At 32.7% G+C, this 23,053-nt stretch overlaps 1 long non-coding RNA gene across 1 annotated transcript in view; it reads right to left on the bottom strand.

Annotated features, from left to right (window-relative positions):
* Positions 1-22,812, bottom strand: part of LOC150092259 (uncharacterized) — a 64,859-nt gene extending 42,047 nt beyond the window's left edge. The window contains exon 1 of the long non-coding RNA XR_016550585.1: positions 22,674-22,812. This is a non-coding gene — a long non-coding RNA (uncharacterized LOC150092259). The remainder of the gene's footprint in view (positions 1-22,673) is intronic.
* Between the last annotated feature and the right edge of the window lie 241 nt (positions 22,813-23,053).

Here is a 23,053-nt window from a genome sequence, read left to right as displayed (position 1 = left end):
TCTACGGTCGATTTTCTTGAGTTTACAGGACGAAAAACCCGAGTTTCCGGGAGGAAAAACCTGCTTGCCCGTGCCAGAGATCGACTAACTCGGGAACCGGTCGAAAAAAGGCTTAGAAAAATTTCCTCTAGTCGCCGACTAGACTCGAAACCAAGTCTTCCTTTGTGCGGCCAAGCGCCGTGGTTGGCAAACGCCACATCCACTGAGCTACACAGGCTCTTAATAATAATAATAATAATAATAATAATAATAATAATAATAATAATAATAATAATAATAATAATAATAATAATAATAATAATAATAATAATAATAATAATAATAATAATAATAATAATAATAATAATAATAATAATAATAATAATAATAATAATAATAATAATAATAATAATAATAATAATAATAATAATAATAATAATAATAATAATAATAATAATAATAATAATAATAATAATAATAATAATAATAATAATAATAATAATAATAATAATAATAATAATAATAATAATAATAATAATAATAATAATAATAATAATAATAATAATAATAATAATAATAATAATAATAATAATAATAATAATAATAATAATAATAATAATAATAATAATAATAATAATAATAATAATAATAATAATAATAATAATAATAATAATAATAATAATAATAATAATAATAATAATAATAATAATAATAATAATAATAATAATAATAATAATAATAATAATAATAATAATAATAATAATAATAATAATAATAATAATAATAATAATAATAATAATAATAATAATAATAATAATAATAATAATAATAATAATAATAATAATAATAATAATAATAATAATAATAATAATAATAATAATAATAATAATAATAATAATAATAATAATAATAATAATAATAATAATAATAATAATAATAATAATAATAATAATAATAATAATAATAATAATAATAATAATAATAATAATAATAATAATAATAATAATAATAATAATAATAATAATAATAATAATAATAATAATAATAATAATAATAATAATAATAATAATAATAATAATAATAATAATAATAATAATAATAATAATAATAATAATAATAATAATAATAATAATAATAATAATAATAATAATAATAATAATAATAATAATAATAATAATAATAATAATAATAATAATAATAATAATAATAATAATAATAATAATAATAATAATAATAATAATAATAATAATAATAATAATAATAATAATAATAATAATAATAATAATAATAATAATAATAATAATAATAATAATAATAATAATAATAATAATAATAATAATAATAATAATAATAATAATAATAATAATAATAATAATAATAATAATAATAATAATAATAATAATAATAATAATAATAATAATAATAATAATAATAATAATAATAATAATAATAATAATAATAATAATAATAATAATAATAATAATAATAATAATAATAATAATAATAATAATAATAATAATAATAATAATAATAATAATAATAATAATAATAATAATAATAATAATAATAATAATAATAATAATAATAATAATAATAATAATAATAATAATAATAATAATAATAATAATAATAATAATAATAATAATAATAATAATAATAATAATAATAATAATAATAATAATAATAATAATAATAATAATAATAATAATAATAATAATAATAATAATAATAATAATAATAATAATAATAATAATAATAATAATAATAATAATAATAATAATAATAATAATAATAATAATAATAATAATAATAATAATAATAATAATAATAATAATAATAATAATAATAATAATAATAATAATAATAATAATAATAATAATAATAATAATAATAATAATAATAATAATAATAATAATAATAATAATAATAATAATAATAATAATAATAATAATAATAATAATAATAATAATAATAATAATAATAATATAGAGAAAATGATTACATCAAACTAGTACTTCGTAAGAAGGTATACGTCCCAAGTAAGCTTTACTATTTTTTTGAACCGAGAAAGCGTTTGGGAGAAACATAGAATAGTACACAGTCGTTGGAAAATTAAGAAAGCAGTATTGTAGAATAGCAGTATGGTGTTAAGACCTATGGATGACTACTATTATACACAAACCGACCACTGAATTACTAACGCAAAAATGAGTGGTTTCCGTAATAGGCATGCGACTGCCAATACCGATCCTCTTTCATTCCCTGCGTATAGTTCAGTGAGATGAGTCGGGAACAGTCTTCAAATGCGTCGGTCAACTGCGCACTCAAGAAGTTCTGTTTTTTCGTACAAGCCTTCCAGACGACGAACTCGTTCCTGACCAACTATCTAAGGACCACAGTTACGTCTCTAAGACAAGCAAATGGGTTATTTTTCTACTGATTAAACGCTCCGGACGTTTTGAGAAACCAATCAGCTCTGCTGTTTTTAATCATAGTTCCAGCCAGGCACCCACAAGCTCTTTATTTGCTGGGAAAGATTTTTTGTTTTTCCTATTGTGATCAACACTATTGGCGTTTAGCAATCAGTAGCATTCTTAAATAATTGCCTAGAACACGTAACCAAGTATTTTGCATATACGCTGCATAAGTGACGTTTACGTCTATCCGCAAAAAATTTTTTTATCTTTTCCTTGCTACCACTGTAACGCAGGCCAAAAATTGTATAATAAGTGTACAATGTTCGTGTTTTAATTAAAATTTTGACAGTTAATTCCTTTTAAAAGCTTTCATTTTAGTTGTCTAATCGAATGCAGCTAATCAAACTGTCCTGTGAGTTTACGAAATTGCTAGCAACAGTAGTCATCGTATAAGGGAGGATGACTACAAAGAGCAACGACGAGAGGGTTAACTAACATGCAGCTCTGGTAACTAGAAAATGGAAGTTCGCTGCAAGGTATGCGGAGAGAAAGCTTTTCACATTAAGTCTATTATGAAGTATGTGCGAATATTAAATATGCAACGATTCTTAGTTTTGCTGAGCATCTTGGGAAAAAAAAATACGTGAAAGAGAGAAGGCAAAACTGGAAATGCAATTTAAAAGGGTGGACGGACATATACTATCGCCTTAGGCAGATGGGTGGAATGAAGTTACTTGATCTGTCGGGCGTTTCGTCAAACTAGCTGTACCTAACTTACTTCACAGCACTACTTGGCATCTCACGGCTGGTCTAACCGGCTCCGAGAATATGAATGAGAGCGATCGCCTCGTTCGCCAGTTGGCCCCTAGCATTTGTGTAAATTCAGTGACCAACAAAGCACAATATTGTGTGCAAGTCCTTTGTCTGTCAACAGATGATGTTCGAGTACTCTCACAATAATCAGCGCCAGCAGGCTATAAGTGAAGTCTCAATGTTTCTGCTTTATATATATATATATATATATATATTCCACTTTTGCATTTTCGTACAATTTTGCATAAGAACTGGACAGCATTTTGAAAGAGACCAATAATCAATTCAGTGTTTATTGTAGATATAAATATCCTGGTAAGCAGTCATTCGCAAAAATTTGTTGACTTTATGTATAAATATTTTAATGAGGGAATTCAGCGGCTGTGTATCACATTTCGACTTTGAGTTTAACGCTACGACGCCAAGTACAAACAAAATTCAATCTACAGTTTTAAATCAGCCACTCACCAGTCGCTTTCCAAGCAACTCACAAAATCACATTTGCAAATGCAAATACGATTTTATTCAGAGAGACTATCCTTTACTCTATTAAATATTAAATCACATATATACAGGGTGTCCCAAAATTCACGCAAGATTTAAATTTAGCGCCATTTGTGCGGTAAAGTGTTGCCAACGAGAAATAAAAAGACAGCGTGACAGCTGACAGTCAGGGTTATTAAAAATGACCACACACAGCGAAGAGAGTTTGTTGAATGGATTATGGAACAACAACAAGTGAATGCTTATTTTTCGAACAAAATCATCTTCAGCGATGAGGCTCATTTTCATCTTGATGACTTCGTTAATCGACAAAATTGTCGCATTTGGGGTTCAGAAAATCCACGAATGATTGTTGAGAAACAAATGCATCCACAACGTGTCACTGTTTGGTGCGGATTTTGGGCTGGAGGCATCATCGGTCCATTCTTCTTCGAAAATGCGACTGGTAAGGCAATAACAGTTAATGGTGCTCGCTATCGCGACATGATAATCCAGTTTTTTGTGCCTAAAGTTCAAGATATGGATGTGGACGACATGTGGTTTCAACAAGACGGTGCCACATGCCATATAGCTCGAGAAACAATTCAATTACTGCATGAGTCATTTCCTGGTCGTGTAATTTCCCGTTTTGGTGATCAGAATTGGCCGCCCAGATCATGTGACTTAACGCCGTTGGACTTTTTTCTTTGGGGTTTTTTGAAGTCTAAGGTTTATGCCAACAAGCCCACGACCACCCACGCCTTGAAGGAGGAAATTGAGCGCTGTATCAACGAAATTCAGCCACATTTATGCAAAACGGTCGTGGAAAATTTCGACAAAAGAGTGCGTATGTGCCAGCAAAGCCGTGGAGGCCATTTACCCGATATGCTATTCCATGCATAACCCTATACTGTATACTTTATGAATCAATAAGAAATTACAATTAAAATTAAAAACCTGTGTTTTCTATCAAAATTACTTCTTGCGTGAATTTTGGGACACCCTGTAGATATTAAGTGATATTGAACATTCAAACCTGATGAAACACCAAAGCAGACAACTGAAATAAACTTATAGAAAGAGGCAAAATTGAAACAACAAAGCCATGGATCACTCTGGAAATAATACATTGAACACAACTCGCAGATAGAAATATATAGATAGAAAGTTAAAAAAAATTAATCTTGTAATTAATACTACATCTTCAAATTAATTAATACATCTTCAAATTCTGCAGGAATAAAAAAGCGTATTATCAATTAAAAGAAAGAAAGAAAAAAAAAGACTTTGACCAGAAAAATTACTTTCTAAAAAAATGATTTAAGGTCATTTTGAAGTACTGTTAAAGCAGTTAAACGAGAGATTCCTGTGTATTATTTGAATAAATTGTGTATGTATGTTCTTTGAATCGTTCGTTTGTTTGTTTTGTGGGAGGTAAAAAACCAGAGTTTAGTTTCCAGAAGGGAAAATCTAGCCACCTCAGCATGGCCATGATTGGCTCTCATCTTCAGCTGAATTGCCCTTATAGATTCAGAACGTCTTAGAGGAGATTCAAAAGGTAGTCTTCAGCTATATGCCATTATCGTTACTTGCTAAGCTATGGAGTCTCCTTTGAATTAGAAATGTAATTAGCAAAATTGATTTTTTTATTGGAATTAATCCTCCGTTCAGATTACAAATGCATAAATAATCACAGTGGAGTAATGTAAACGGGATATGACATGTAAAAAATAATTAGAAAAATTCTCAAATTTAGAATTGTTGCAGGGATTATACAGTATTTCGTGTGTATACAATTACCCTACATCATCATAACACTAATTACGGGTATAGACCATATTGGTCTGTTCCGGTCTCATTATCCATCCAATATCCTTTTTTGAGGTCTACCTGCCTTCTCTTGCCAATTGGCTTATATTTTAGTATTTGTTTAGAATGTCGGGTGTTGGCCATTCGGTTTACATGTTCAGTCCATTTTGGTTTATAACTGTTCATTTTCTTCTTCTTGTTTTTAGTTCTTTTAAAATATCTTCGTTCCTTTTTTTGATCTAATAATGCGTATTTTGCAGTTCTCATAAATCTATGTTTTTATTCTTTGTTTATCTTGTTTGTTTATTGCCCAAATTTCACTGTCATATAATAATGTGGGCACTGCAAAAGTATTGGATATTTTCAAGTGTTTCTTTTTGTACTATATTTGGGTTGAGTGTTTTATTTATCAGGCCTATAATCTGTAAAAATGTTGAAGTTTTTAATTTTATATATTTTTCTCCTTCATATGATATTTCACATCCAAGATACCTGAAAGTATTTTTATGTTCTATTATTTTATTATTGATAACTATTTTACTTCCAACTGGAGTTTGTCCACAAAATGCCATCGTTTTAGTTTTATCAATGGAAATTTTCATTCCAAACTGTTCTACTATAATGTTTAAATTATATATTGCTCTGTAGATTGTCTTCCTTATCTGATATTATTCCCTGATCATCTGCAAATAAGAACGTATTTATTTTGTTATTCCGGGAAATTTCTATACCTTGATTGTTTAAGGTGTTCCACTGGATTAATATTTCATTAATGTAAATATTGAAAAGTGTTGGAGACAGAGGGCACCCCTGTCTGAAATCAAAATCGAAGATGAAATTGGATGATGGAGAGATGAAACTGATTTTGTCCACGCTGTTCAAGGATTATTCATAAGCAAGATTTGTTATCAAGGCGATGGTACGTATTAGATTAGAGAGAGCTACCCTTCATAGTCTGAATAATGTGGTTACTCGTACATATATCAACCATTTTTACGGAAGATGTCTGAGATGACGTAGTTAACCAATATCAGTCGCCTCTATTTTTAACATTTTATATCACAGCTGCTCTCGTTAGACAACTGCACAATGCTTCCTCTTTTCAATCAATATGGGATCGAAATTTGTCTTTACGTAGCAGATGATTTTTGTCGTCCGATGTGAGACTACCACCCTGCTTATTTCTGGTCTGAAGTGGTTTAAAAAAAAAATGGTGTTTGATATCCAGAGCAGAGTTTCCAAGTTAGTTATTGCTATTAGATACGTTTTCGACCACTACTAGGTGGGATTCACATTCAAAAATGGAATTAGAGATTTTGGAGAAACGAAACAATTGAGATTATCAAAAAATCAAAATCTGTTAAATTCTCCTTCTCGCTCGTTTTTTTTTTTTTTTTGTTCTGAAATGGTGGATTTCTCAGAAGCTCTGCCTCATCTTTGATTAATGAACTGATCGTTTATCACATAATGCAACTGTTATCGCATACAGAAACGTCAAATTGAATGCTGTTTTTTCCTTTACTATTTTTGTCCTTCCTAAGACGAGAATTCTGCGATGCGCATATACAGATCAGAGTAATGGGAATCTGGACACTTTTAGTAACCATAGAGACACTCCATTGGCTTGCGTTGACGGATGATATCCAGCATGTCATTCTTTTTCATTAAGGCATTGCGATCGTTGGTTGGGAGAAGTAAAGGGGAAATTTCCACGCTATTACGATGAGCGATAAACGTATAGAGGCGTATCAATCACCTATAAGTCACAGAGTCCGTTAAACTCCCGTTTATCTAAAGTGGTTAAATTTGCGCATAGTTAACTAATACCATTATGTATCAATGTCATAAAATAAAATAACTCAATTAATGTTTTTGTCCTATAACACTATAGGTAGTAGCTTTTTCCTGTTTAACTTATTGTTGAAAATCAGTAGCAACTGTACTCCATTTGTTGCATATAGCAAAGGTTGATTTGCGTGTTGGTGTTCGATGAAATTCGGATTTTTTTCGCTCGAAACCGTACGATCACGACATCGAACAGAATAATTCGGTGTCACATGAAAAACTTGCAGAAGGAATGAAATTTCATTATATTACATAGAAACTTGGAGCCTGTGTAGCTCAGTGGATGTGGCATTTGCACACCACGGCGCTTGACTACACGAAGGAAGACTTTGTTTCGAATCTAGTCGTCGACTGGAAGAAATTTTTCTAAACCTTTTTTCGACCGGTTCCCGAGTTAATCGATCTCTGGCACGGGCAAGCGGGTTTTTTCGTCCCGTAAACTCAAGAAAATCGACCGTAGAACCCACATTATTTCGGACTATGTTACATCGTCATAAAACAAATGGGTGAGCCTAACTCATCCTTAGTGCTCCAACTTACTTCATAAATATGCGAACCATTCTTTGGCATATTTATGGATAACGCACTCGATATAAAAGTAAGATCATTAATGATTGCGAAAAATTGAGCATTTCTGTGTGTGTGTTTGTGTGTGTGTGTGTGTGTGTGTGTGTGTGTGTGTGTGTGTGTGTGTGTGTGTGTGTGTGTGTGTGTGTGTGTGTGTGTGTGTGTGTGTGTGTGTGTGTGTGTGTGTGTGTGTGTGTGTGTGTGTGTGTGTGTGAATATATGAATATATAAAATATATATGTAGGTGATAAAAAAATGAATGTTTGTTTAACAAAGTAGACATCAAAAAAACAGAAATCCCCCTATTTTTATAACATAAAACACGGACTCAACGTAGCACGCCGAGTACGTACTGACTCATTTGCAACCTTGAAAAGCAATGGCGAAAAAAGTATGACTGTAAAGTTATTGAAAGAAACATTAAGAACATTCGAAGGCAGGCTTTTATTTCGTTTTACCAAAACATGTTTCAGAAAAGTTATTTCTCAGTAATTCCCAAGACAGCAATGACCTCCTTTAGCCCTCCTGCAGTTCGTCGTAAGAGAAAGAAACCCATTCTACTGGGCTCGATGAGCTCTGTATAACGATAAACATTACAGGTAGGTCGGTTTCGACATATTTAGTACTACAGTATATTTTTACGATCCTTAAATTACCTGTTTAAGAATACGTAGCAACTCCTAGCTCTGATAATGATTCTGTATTGTCGTCTGGTGAATGATAGTTAATTCGATGAGTGCTGTATACAAAATAGGATCTTTGCAATTCAATGCAGAACTTCGTACGTGATCATTGCGTAATTTAAGACTAGCTAGCCTGAGTTATCTTAAGCAAGTCTTGAAGGTCTCCAGATCTTGTAATCGGAAACAAAAATATCAGGATATTTTTGATATAATGATTTTTTTTAATCTATTGTTGGCGTGAAATTTTTACGTTCTTCTCTGGTAATTTGGAAGCTATTTTATCTGTCAAATAGCAGCCTGATATAAGTGACTTAATTGTGATAGGTTGTCAAGAAGAAATAACAATGCATGCTGAATATATAATATGTAAACTCTGTTTATGGTTTTCTCTTATCCAATCTATTTGGTGTCGGCCTTTACGTGCGCGATCCCAACCGACTTGTCGCAGAGTCTGACGTTGGTGTGTGGGATGGGAAAGCTATTTATGTTCACGGGGCCGGTTTGCCTGTTCTAAGGGACGAAAATTTTTATAGGAATCTTTATATGTGCCTTTTGAATTGAAGGTGAATTAGACGACCTCATACGGAGGTAGCAGGGTTTTTCTCCTGAAAACTAAGGTTTTTCATCCCGTACAGACAAATCTGTCATGAGAACACACGCAATTTACAAACAAAAATACGTTGTTGTTGGTGGTGGTAGTGGTGGACGGTAGATCGCGTTGATGGCAGTAGTGTTGTGTGTAATTAAGTGGTAGAGAAAAAGTGAAGTGTGTAGCGGAGTACAGAAGACTGCGCGATGAGTCCTTGGACTCCTTGGAGGTGTCACGTAATAATAATTATATTCGCATAGTGAGGCTTCCCTCACAATATTACTCCGCTTTGAGGATGCGTGTTGATAAGCATCATTACCATAACTCTTGATCAACATGCGTCCTCAAATCTTCTTGTTGCGTTTATCTGAGGATGACTTTGAGGTGTTTGTATTTGGTAGTTTCATTGGCAGTATAGCAAATATATTGAACCCTTGCTTCCCCATCTAGGGTTTCTGAATTCCCGACAGTTTTGGTTCTTCGGGAACTGAGAATGGGAAATAGCAGTTCCTGAAAATCCTCGAGAATTCCAGAAAATTTTGTTCTTTTGATTTGTTTGATTTGGTGATAAAATGTTACAACACATCAGAATTGTACAATTCATATATAGGAGGAAAAAGTAAAATTTAATCATTATTTAACATGACTGTGTAGTGGCATAAGTGTTTCACCTTAAATATTTTGTGTTTTGTCCATGCTTCCGTCGTAGTGCGACTCACCAACAGCCTAACAAAAACTACACTTATAAAAGCTAGCAGGATTAAAAAGCCAGTAGTAAAGGATCTGAAAGGAGACCACGACAACATCCCAATATACTTGTCTGAATACCTTACTCCACACTATCAGAAAATATTCTACCAAGCAAGGAAAGTAAAAACAGAAAACAGTTACCAGTTTATATGGATAAGAGACAGCAAAATATTCCTTAGAAAGACACAAGACGCAAAACCAATCGAAATAAAATCCGTAGATGACCTCAACAGGCTGTCATATTGAAAGGAATATTGACAACTCGTAAAGAAGGAACAGCACACCAACCAACATCAATGCACACCATCAAGCAGACGTAATCACCCCGGAACATGATAATTGCCACATTCTGAAATCAATATCAGAATGAAAACAACTGACAATACCCAAAAAAGGACTATCTATTCTCCACATCAACATCGGAAGCATTCAAAAATACTGGCTGACCCTGCAAGCTTATCTGAAGGAAGATATAGACGAAATAGACATTTTAATACTGACTGAAGTATCTACGACAAACGAAGAGGCATCCTCCTACCAAATGCCACACTTCCAACAACACAAACACTGCAGACAAACAAAACGAGGCGGTGGTATAATAATATTTACCAAACATAAACTAGAAGTAACAGAAATAAACTATAAATTAGAATACGCAGAAAACACATGCATCGAAATTAAAAACATCAAAGAAGAAAACTCCCTGATATTAAACGCAATATACAGACCACCCAACTTAAGCACCACAAAATTCCTAGAAGAACTAAACAGATGGCTTTCAGCCACGAAAGAAGGCACCTCAAAATACTTGATAATAATAGGAGACATTAATATAAACATTAGGAACATAAATAACAACACAAAACAATACCTAGACCTATTATCGGCATATAACATAATCGCATCCATACAGTCGTATACACGAGAAGAGATAGTCAGAAACACAACAACCTCAACCTATATTGATCATATAAATATAAGGGGCCCTCCAAACAGCCACACAGCAGCCGTCATTACATGCACTCTAGCAGACCATTATTTCACAGCATTGCAGTTACACACTGAACCAGAACCCATAAAAATCACTGAGACTACAAAACAGTATCGTAGCATTGTAAACGAAGCAATAGTGAACGATGAAATCAGAAAAACAGACTGGATGCAGATAGCATCTTTAGACTCTGCTGAAGCTGTATATAATACTCTTAAACTTGCATTTAACAAAATATATAACAAAGCATTAACAAAAATAAAAATACGCCCCCAAACGAAACAAAATCCATGGATAGCAGACAACATACTAACAGACATACAAAGAAAAGATGCCCTATGGAAACAACTTAAGAAGTCGCCGAACAATATCTTTAAAAGCTGAATACAAAAGAAAACGGAATCTCCTAACAACCCAGATTAGAACGGCAAAAAGAAACTATTACAGCAACAAATTAACAACAGCTTAGAATGACATAAAGGAAACCTGATTAATGAAATGCTGGACAATATACACAGAACCACTGCCTCAGAAAAAATAAAACACAGCTTTGCCTGCGATCCCAAATCCCTCAAACAGTTGGCAAACAACTTTAATCAGCACTTCGTGAACTCTGTCCAAAAGCTACAAGAAACAACCTTTCCTCACACAAACGAACATTCTCCACTAGGTCCACGAGCAACCCAGTCGATGTGGTTCCCCACAGTAACAAAAGAAGAACTATCACTGGCAATTCAACAAATTAACCCTAACAAAGGACCGGGGATAGACGGAATCAGACCAAAAGACATCAAGAAACACTCAACCGACCTACTTCCAGTTATACAAAAACTGTTAAATAAAATCTTCGAAACGGGACACATACCTGAAACACTGAAGACTGCATTAATCACACCCATACACAAACAGGGAAAAAGAAACATAATAAGTAATTACAGACCTATCGCCACGCTGCCTGTAATCAACCAAATCATGGAGCGCATTGTACATCAGAAACTCTCCACATACGTTGAAAAATTTCAAATCATACCCAAAACACAATATGGCTTTCGAAAAAATAAAGGAACAGCAACACTCCTGGAAGATTTCACAGATCTAATAAACGCTGCATTGGATAAAAACAGAATAACATTAGTGGTATTCATTGACCTAACAAAAGCATTTGACACACTAACACATAAAACCTTGTTAACGAAACTTACCCAAATCCGAATTGGAGGTCGTCTACTCCAGTGGTTTAAAGCATACACGAAAAACAGAAAGCACACCACACGTATAGGATCAGCACACAGCAAAGAGGCACATGTAACCTGTGGAGTACCTTAAGGAGCTGTCCTATCTCCCATTCTATTTAACATATACACACACGACATAAGCCAACTCTCCCTAAAAAGTAAAATCTTCCAGTATGCAGACGACACTGCCATAGTATCCATTCACAACAATGCAAATATCGCTTACAAAAATATGCAACACGACATCAATCAAATCACTAACTGGTTAACCGAAAACGGCATATATATAAACCCTGGAAAAACAAAGCTAATGATATTCAAAAACCCCCAAACCCTGCCCATAGAAACTAAATATCTCACTATCAAACATTCATCCTCCTATACACAAAGTGCAGAACCTAAAATCACAACCGTCACACAGGTGAAAACAACACGCTACCTTGGACTTCACTTCGATGCTGATCAAAGTTGGAATAGCCATACAAACTACCTACATACCAAGCTTAGGATAATAGCAAGCAAACTATACAGATTAAAAGACATTGCCCCAACCCACATAAAAATACTAATCTATAAAGCATTATGTGAAAACATTTTAAGATATGCAATCACATCATACGCATTCTGCGCAGACTACAGACTTAACAGGCTACAATGGTTGCAAGATAAAATGATAAAACTGATATTCTGGGAACAACCCACTCTTATGCAGGAAGCACAGACAAAACACAAAATATTTAAGGTGAAACACTTACGCCACTACACAGTCATGTTAAAACACTACTACAGCCCAACATATAGAGTAACCAGAACAACATATCAAATAACAAGACCACAGTCAGCAAACTACATAACATATAAGTACAACAATCACTACGGCAAAGCCACCCGAAACTTCTACGTACCTGACATGATAAACAAACTGCCGTTTGACAACAGAAACCTAGGAACATACAGAGAGCTGAAACAGGCACTATATAAATATTATAGCGAGAATGAAAATTAGAGCAATTCCTGTTTCTCTCTACCCCACCACACATGCACACACACACACACAAACCTATGACAACCCCCCCCCCCTCTCTCAAAAACTATCACTACAAGAACACAAAGAAACAAACAAATCTAAATCCAACCCTGTTTGCACACAAAAAAAAAAAAGAAAGAAAAAAAGAAAAAAAAAAGTTAAACTGTAATAGCAGTCGAAGTCTTTCAAGCGCGTACCAACAAACAGTAAAATCAACACCTGGCTTGTGACCAGTATAGGAACACAACCATGAAACCACCACCCTCTGTCATCTATTATCTTCCTCAGATAAGCTCTGCTAAGCTTCGAGGAAGAAAATTACTAACTTGCAAGAATCTGTTATACACACTTGTAATGCGTTATAAATATTATATATATATAATTACTACAGCAACTATGTATGCAATTCATCTGAGACATAAAAAAAAAAAAAAAAAAAAATTCTGTATAATCCTCATTGTAAATACAGTAAATATTATTACTGTATGTAACTTATACTGAGACATAATAAAATGTTTTTTTTAAAAAAAAAATAAATAAATTATTATTATTATACTCAAGATAACTAGTGTATATATATGTGTGTAAATATTTTAGCAGTGAACAAAAATATTATTTATTTAAAAAAATTATTATTATTTAAAAATATTAATAACTCGCCAGTATTTGTTATTCACAATTGTAATGTATTATAAATATTATGTATATATAAATACGTGTATATAAAACTATTGTTGTATCTATGTATGTAATTTATCTGAGACAATAAAATGTTAAAAAAAAATTATTATTATTACTACTACTACTACTGCTACTACTACTAATAATATTATTATTATTATTACAAGAACGTAACATATCCAAGAAATCCATGGGAGGACACTCTATTCTACTTCGCTACATACATCTCGTCGTCTTCCCTACTACTTGATTCTCTAATTACAACACAACGATACTACCCCCATCTAGCGCCCATCACCACCAACAGTAATTTTTGTAGAAACTTGCGTTTGTTCTGAAGGCCGATTTTCCTCTACGCTGAATGAAAACACCTGTTTTTCCAGGAGAAAATCCCTGCTATCTACGTATGAGATCGGCTTACTCATCTTCAATTGAAAAAAAAAAAAATGTAATTGCGCCCTTCGATGGGGCGCAATTATTGTCAAAATAGAATTAAATAAAAAAAGATTTGCTCTGTTGGAAAGTATAGATCTTTGTTTAGTTACAAATCTGAGGCTGAGAAATCTATTTAATTTTCGATTGATGTAAGTCTAATTATAACATAGCAGCTAACACAGTTTCTTGGGGTTCGTTGCCAGTATACACATTGCTTCATGTAAATTCATTTCACTTTTCTTTTCTTTCTTTCCTCCTTTCCTCCTTTTTTTTTTTTTTTTTAACGATAGAAACATTTTGTTTGCAGGGGCGGCTCGTGCATAGGCACTACGGAACTGCAGCACCCCCAATTTTTCTCGATATATAAATATATTTATTAATTTATTTATATTTGCTTGTAATATTTAATTTCATCATCAACAATCCTATACAATTCTCTTATTTTGTATAAAAAATAATAAAAATCCATCTTGTAGCACTGAGGAGGGCGCTAGCAGCACTGTGTTTACCACGATGCCATACTGCTACGCGCGCAAGTATAGCACGTCATAGTGAGATGCGAGCTATTAGCGTGATGCGGTATTGTTATAGTTTTTATTTTAGAACATTATTGGGGTTATGATAATGGATTTTATTTTAAAGTAATTTTGAATTATACCAAACTGTATAATTTTATCGATAATAAACAATAGTTTTTCAACTTTGGATTTAAAAAGTTGATGTTGCGTTTTTTTTTCTATTTTTTTTTTTTGTAATTTTTTTTCACTTCTTAGTAGTAGATTGTATGATGATTGTTTAGCACCTCAACTGCAAGTCTTACTAGTTGTAAACAATTTACTATATATTCAGCAATTTCTGAATACTCGTCCTTCTAATAAATAACAGAGCATGCCAGTCATATTTTCTAACGTATTCCAATTTTGTGCTTGGCAATCCAAAATGACTTGTAGCATTAGTTTTTCACATCTTCATAATCTTCACTGCTTTTCTTTCTTTTCTTGCGCATTCTTTTATCTTATATGCGAGATGACGATGAAGACCATTTTTGATGATAATGCTTCACTGCAAGGTTGTGCAACATTTAATTTCCTCGTTCGTTTGTTTTTACTCGTTGTTATGGTAACTACAATAAAATAAAGTTAGTGTTTGTGACGATAACGTAGACTTTCAGCCAATAAAACTATAAAAGAGAATATAATGGTTTTATTTTGGCCGTAACAATATGAAAATGAAAACCTACTAGTTTTGCCTCAGATACTTGCGACTTCTAAGTTAGGATGAACACAAAATGCAATAAAGGGCTAACATGAACGACAGTATTACTAAAATACATAAAAACACGTAGGAACCGTAACAATATAAGTTGAAACGAAACCACGTGGAAGGTGAGAGCCGGCATGAGTTAGCCATTGTGCTGTAATGTGTGCAGATACGAGGGTGGTCTGAAAAGTTCTCGGCTTCGACCATAGATGGCACACTTTCGGCAAGAATTTTTTTTTCTAAGTTGATACATCTGTTATAAGCATCCATTTGAAACTGCAAGTGATTCTATAAAGTAGTTTGTTTTATACAGCTGTTTGAAGCAAAATTGTTATCTGTATCCCTTGAAATGGATAAAATTGAGTATCGTGCGGTTATAAAATTCATTGTAAAAGAAGGTTTAACGACAAAAGAAATTCATTCGAAGTTCATAAAATTTATGGGCACTCTTCACCTTCGTTTTCGACAATTAAGAAATGTGCTGACGAGTTTAAACGTGACCGTACCAGCCTTGAAGATGATCCATGTGAAGGACGTCCAAAAAAGCGTATAAACACCAGAAATCATTGATCAAGTGCACGATATGGTATTGGATGACCGCCGAGTCAAAGTGCGTAAAATTGATGAGGCTATAGGCATTTCAAGAACGTGTAGGATATATTTTTCATGAAGAATTACATATGATAAAGCTTTGCGCAAGATGGGTGCCACGCGTGCTCACAGCAGATCAAAAACGCACTCGCATGAAAATATCTGAACAGTACTTGGAGCGTTTTAACAAGAATAAAACTGATTTTGTGCGTCGATTTATTACTATGGATGAGACTTGGATTCACTATTACACACCAGAATCCAAACAACAGTCAAAACAGTGGACAGAAGCCGGTTGATCAGCGCCAAAGAAGACAAAGTCGGTTCCATCAGCAGGAAAGGTCATGGCATCGGTGTGTTGGAATGCTGAAGGCATTTCGTTTATTAGTTATCTTGAAAAGGGTAAAGCAATAACCGGAGAATATTATTCCGATCTTTTAATCAGACTAGATGAAAAAATTCGTGAGAAAAGACTCGGTTTGCAGAAGAATACAATCATCTTTCATCAGGACAATGCACCTTACCACAAAAGTGTTTTGGAAATGGGAAAATTAACGGATCTACACTATGAATTGTTGGAACATCCACCCTATTCCCCAGATTTGGCTCCCTCGGACTTCAACCTCCTCCAAAAACTAAAAAATTCTTCCTCGCTGGTTAGTGTTTTTCTTCGAATCAAGAGGTGATTGCTGTAGAGGGGTATTTTGCAGATCTTATTGAGAACCACTACAGAGGCGAGATAATGGCCCTGGAGAATCGCTGGAATAAATGTATTAATCTTAAGGGTGATTATGTTGACAAATAAAAATAATTTTGAAATTATAAATTCGTTTTTTTTTTCATTGTTAGGCCGAGAACTTTTCAGACCACCCTAGTTGGCTGAAAAGTTAAAAGTCTGACATGCAAAATGATTTAATAAGCGATTTCAAATATCACACAGGATCAATCCTTCATGACAGATTCAAAAGAATCTGTCATGGTCACATTCGTTCAAGGGCAGGGATCAGGTTACATCGTTAAGTTCTTTATTGAACTAGTTATGGATAAAACATGATTGATCTTCCTGAATGAATATATATATATATATATATTCATTTTTAATATAAACTGACTAAAAAACCGAGAATTATAACAAATTGAGATTTATTTGAAAACGCAACATGTTTCGTCGAGATTGTCTTCATCAGGTGTTAAGAACACAGAAAGCTATTAAAGGACACTGAAAAAAAAACATTCCTTAGAGACACTCTAAAGCTATACAATTATAAAGTCATAATATTCGACTGTGAATTACAGTTATTATGAACCTGAGCTATAGTCCGTGTTAAAGTTTTATTATTGTACATTTGTGCGTGTGTGGAACCACGCGATCTCCAGTATCTGATAGTAGAGCTGAAAGAGTCAGGCAAATTATAGCTGAGATTATTGTTCATATGAAGCGGGTCCAAGGTGATTGCATTGACTCCACAATGCGGCGTTCCACCTCATCATGGCAAATGTGTAGGTTTGAAGTTGTTGTCCAATTTACTTCATGTTGGCGGCTTTCGTTGTTCGTGTTTATTGAAAACAGGACATGGCCCGACAGAGCAGTTGCTCTGGTTCTCTTATAAGCAATGTCTCTCTGGTGTTCCTCGAGACGTAGAAGGATAGATTTCTCCGTTTGGCCATAGTAAGGTTTTCCGCACTCACATGTGACTTTGTATACACTTGGGAATTGTAGAAGGGTGTGAGATTGTTTGTAGTTGCTGAAACTTGATCTTATTTTTGGAAGAGTCGAGAGGCACGTTTGTATGTTGAATTTCTTTAAGATTCTACTCAGTTTTTTGGATAGTGTGCTGATATATGGCAAGACGATATGACCTTTGGAGTCGTCCTGTGTCTCTACGTTGCTACGTTGACGGTGGGATGATTGTTTGTTGATACTTTTTAAAGAGTAGCCATTGCTTTTAAAGGTCCATTTCAGATGTCGTAGTTCTTTTTTTGGTTCTTCTTTATCTGACAGTACAGATCTTGCACGATTCGCAAGAGTTGATAATAATACCCAAATTTTGCGCTGGATGGTGATATAAGGACGCATGCAAATATCTGTCCGTGTGTGTTGGCTTTCTAAATATAGAGACTTTTATTGATACACATTTGCCATGATGAGGTAGAACGCCGCATTGTAGAGTCAAAAGAAATCACCTTGGACCCTCTTCATATGAACAATAATCTCAGCTATAATTTGCTTGACTCTTTCAGCTCTACACTATCAGATACTGGAGATCGCGTGGTTCCACACACGCACAAGCGTACAACAATAGAACTTTAACACGGACTATAGCACAAGTTCATAATAACTGTAATTTACAGTCGAATACTATAGCTTTATAATTGTATAGCTTTAGAGTGTCTCGATGTTTTTTTCAGTGTCTTTTAATAGCTTTCTGTATTCTTAACGCCTGATGAAGTCAATCCCGACGAAACATGTTGCATTTTCAAATAAATCTCATTTTGTTATAATTCTCGGGTTTTTAGTCAGTTTATATTAAAAATGAACATATCCCAACCCCGAGTTAATAGTAGTAGTCATATATATATATAACTTATTCTAGCTGATTAAAAAAGGAAACATTTTATTATCGTCCATGGCCATTGACATTAAACCTATTAAAAATATGAAATCCATCAGCATATCCGAGATGGAAGGGAAGTTGCGATTATCTCCAAAATGCTCTCAATCGAACTTTGCGCTTGCCAATGGAGTGAGCCAAAATAAAATTTCGACTGTGTCAGCGGAAAGGAGAAGAAAGCAAAGGCTCTATTAACTACCGCACCGTCTTTGACATGTATATACGCCAATAATCACATAGATACGACGTCCATTGAAGACAATATAATCAATATAAAAATATACGAAGCGTATATTTTCGATATATTTTATCCGTGTGGCCGTTTGGGTGGTTAATGTCAACTGATGGTGAGCTGGCCGATGTCATAAAGGGATAGAAAGGTTTGTGCCCTTGTGGAAACTCGGGTTTGTTTTTCCATAAAGCAGTCAAATCAGACTGAAAATAAATGCTCTTAACAGACATAGCAGAGTATATAAATAGGATTAGCCTACCCGGTCACAGCATTAATTAGGTTTCAATAAAACCAAGTTACTTGGCTGTCACAGGTCGTTGAGCCTAACCCTTTAAGGGGAAAGATTAGATGTGACCAAGTCCTTGCTTTCATTTTATCGATGTTTTTTAAAATGCTCAGATAATTAAAAAGATAAGTGTTTTCCGAGTCATTGCAGAACACCAATTGGATTCTGCCATTCCCCATGAATAATAGCACTTTACGTATAAAATCTAGAAATGGGATTTTCTTAGACATCGGTTCCTTACAAAACTATGTTAGACAATTTCTTCTAGTGGGACATGTGGCACCATCTTGTGGACAGAAGATTGCTCATATTATTGAATTTAAGAATAAAAGTATTCTCAGCATTTTTAAATAAGCATAAATTTACGTTTTGCTCATGAAAATCATCATGTAGAGCTTTGATATTATGATTACTCGCTGAACAGCAATTTCCTTCCTTATTATTAATTAATAGATTTCCTTATTATTAATTAATAAAACAAGTACCCTGGAAGGTTATATTTTAAGGGCACATCATTTATAGACTGAGACAATAATTTTTAAATCCCCAATGAAGATACCAAATTACCGATAAATTAATCTAATGTGAATTTTCACGCATTAATTTAATATTTACATTACGAGATATAAATTACTTTGCATATAATCAGAAATTAAATCAGCGATTGTTATTTCTGATTGCATAAGTAGCTTAATATAAATCATAAGCTAATAATTTATATAATTATCATTATAATTTATAAAAACAACTCATGTTTCATGTGAAACAACTAAGAATCACTAGTCTTCACGCAGTCTCCCAGGTTAGATTGATGCAGTTTTGCAAAACACATGCATACATTTTTGCAAAAGTTTGGCATTGGTGTCAACTGAGTGAAGTGTAATTGAGCTTCTTCAAGACATATTTTAAAATGTGGTTATCTTTTTGCTTACATTTTATGTTAGCAAAGAAATTTTAATCATAAAAAAAATCTAACCGCTAATTTTTAAAATTGTTATCTTTGCTGTCTTACACCTGCTGCCCCCTAGTGGCTATCTCGATCTATGCGCTTTCCAGCAAGAGATTTTTCCACCAAATAAAGGCTATTACAGAGTTTCACCAAAATTGAAACGCACTGTTTTTGTATGCAAACAGTTTCTAAACAAGTGCATTTATAATATCCATGATGTGCACCTCTCATTGTATCTCAAATCAAGATAAACATAGCATAGCTATTTTATAGAAAGCTTTAAATTTATCATCGGAGTAAAACTGAATTTTATACACATACACTGAATAACAGGCATTCCAAAACGTTTATTGACGTGTTGATATGCCTCTAATGATAAATTATGAAGGTAATTGTAGGTAATTACGATAAGATTTTTTTCGATCAAAGGGCACACACATATCGATTGCCTTACGGAGATATTACATGTACTCAAAAGGGAAACGTTATTAGAGCATGTCAACTTGATTTAGAAATACTTGTATTAACGATCATTCTTCATAAAGTAATTAAAAAACTTGGATGTTGCTTTGAGCGAAATTGTCGCCTGATTGGCTAAGTGAATAACACTCTCCAACCAACAGGTTATGGGTTCGAATCCCATAAATGGGTGTGGATGTTTTTAAAAAGCTGCTCTGGCTCAGCTTATATATAAATCTTTATGTTTATGAGGCTTCTCTCTCCTTTTTTTTTATTTAATGCAAATACGAACAATGTATACGTACACAAAGATTAATAATATTAACACTTCAAACTTTATCTGAAGCTATAATCTGGTTCGAAAAAAAAAAAAAAAGAAATTATAATTCAGTATAGTTAAACGAAGTTCAAAACTTTAAATGGTAGCAATAACAGGATAATAAAATTTTATTTACGTTTTTGTGCAGTCTCTGTTTTATGTGTAATCTCTTTTTTCCTCATGATCCTGAGATTATTAATTAGATACGTCAATTGCTAGAGGACATGTTGCTTATCGTCGTGCAGCAAAGTGGTGATAAACACTAGCAACGCTAGCAACCTTGGTTATCAGTTGCGACTTCTCTGGTTTGCTTGTATGGGTCAACATCAAAGAAAATTCGATATCGAGTGCTTGACTGTGAATAGTGGAACCAAATACAAGTATAGAGAACTGCGAAGTTATTATTATGTATTTTTATTATTATTTATTCTTATCCATTATTCATAAAGCATTGCTAATTATTATTTAAATAAAATCCTGTATACATAGTACGCAATCTTATGAGATCTTTGATCTTTCATGTTCCCATTGTTATTTATTTCAGATAAAACTGCACAGATTTGCTGATATTTAAAGAAAACAAATAAACTCGGCTGGTTGTCAACCACTTGTAATTTGAGAGAACAAGAACAAGATTACGACTACTTTAGTTTACCTGATATAATGGGAGGACAGAGAGAAGTGTGCAAAGGGAAAAAAAGGTTAAGTTTCACTGAAGATTTTCACTAAATCAGTGAAACTTATCTTCTATTGAAACTACAGTATCTTATTTACGTTTTTGAAAAACCCAAGTTGAACAAGAATTCTTAGGATTAAGACAATCAGGTTGGAACTTGTGAAAAATGCAATTATTTCAATAATTTGAGATTATCACCAAGGACTTGTGGTGCATAACAAGGAGTTGCTCCAGTCCTGAAAATACTTCAGACGCAAACTTTGTTTGCTTACACTTGGATAAAGGATTAAATCAAATATATAATTGGTTGCATAGCCAAGTGTAAAAACTTTCATCAACTATCTCTAATCCCGAGAATTTTAATAATAATGTAATTATTATTACCTTATTATTACGTTATAATTCTAGGAGAAATCACTGAAATGACTATTCATCGTTTTTTCAGGTTATTTCTCAACTTATTATTATTATCTGTGGCAATAAATATCTCTTTTATAGAGCTTAACCATGTTCTTAAGATCAGCGACTCCTATATGAAATTTTTATAGTTTTTTATTTAGAAAAACGTAGTAAGAGTAATATAAATGAAAATTATGTGGGGATTTTCAAGTATTCACGGTAGGTTGGTGTGTTTTATTGTGTTTAATATTATGTACTTATAAACACGCATCATTACTAAAGCTTCCACTGAAAAAATATATCTCAACATTAAACAACCCCATTACAAGGTTCTAACTTGCCTCGTAGCTTCAAAGTTTTAAGAAGCAAAAATTACAGTTCATTTATATCTAAAAAATATTTCTTGGCACCTGATCCTAGTCACTCCCTTTAGCTTTATATTTATTAAATATAAAGCTAAAGGGAGTGACGAGCATCAATTAGATGCTCGTCACTCCCTTTAGCTTTATATTTAAACGAGGCTATAAAATATGAGTCTTTCAACATTTACGCAAGGCTATAAAAATAATCTCATGTAAATACTTACTTCTTCCAAATTTATATTATCTACAAAATATTCTCTTCCGTAATTCTTGGTTAATTTCCCTATTCATACATTGAACACCTGCTTTATTTACCATTTTAGATTTAGATATACAATCTATTATTTCTATCATCTAAACTTCGCATCTCATCAATACCTAAATGATTACATAACTGTTTTGACCAATGTTTGATAATCTCATATGTACTTCAGAACCGCTAGCAACTTAAAAGTTGCTAGCGATTATTAATAGCCCAATACAGCCCATTAAAATGGGCTGTATTGGGCTATTAATTAGAAATGGCGCGTGGGGTGGGAAGTGAAGGAAACAGGTACTTCACCGCTCTCGTATGTTGTAAATTATTCCTGATTCATCACACTAT

Source organism: Typopeltis vanoorti, chromosome 26, assembly GCF_054136105.1.
Source record: "Typopeltis vanoorti isolate ZY-2024b chromosome 26, IOZ_Tvanoo_1.0, whole genome shotgun sequence".
Lineage (NCBI taxonomy): Eukaryota > Metazoa > Arthropoda > Arachnida > Uropygi > Thelyphonidae > Typopeltis > Typopeltis vanoorti.
This window is presented reverse-complemented; position numbering and strand designations above follow the sequence as displayed.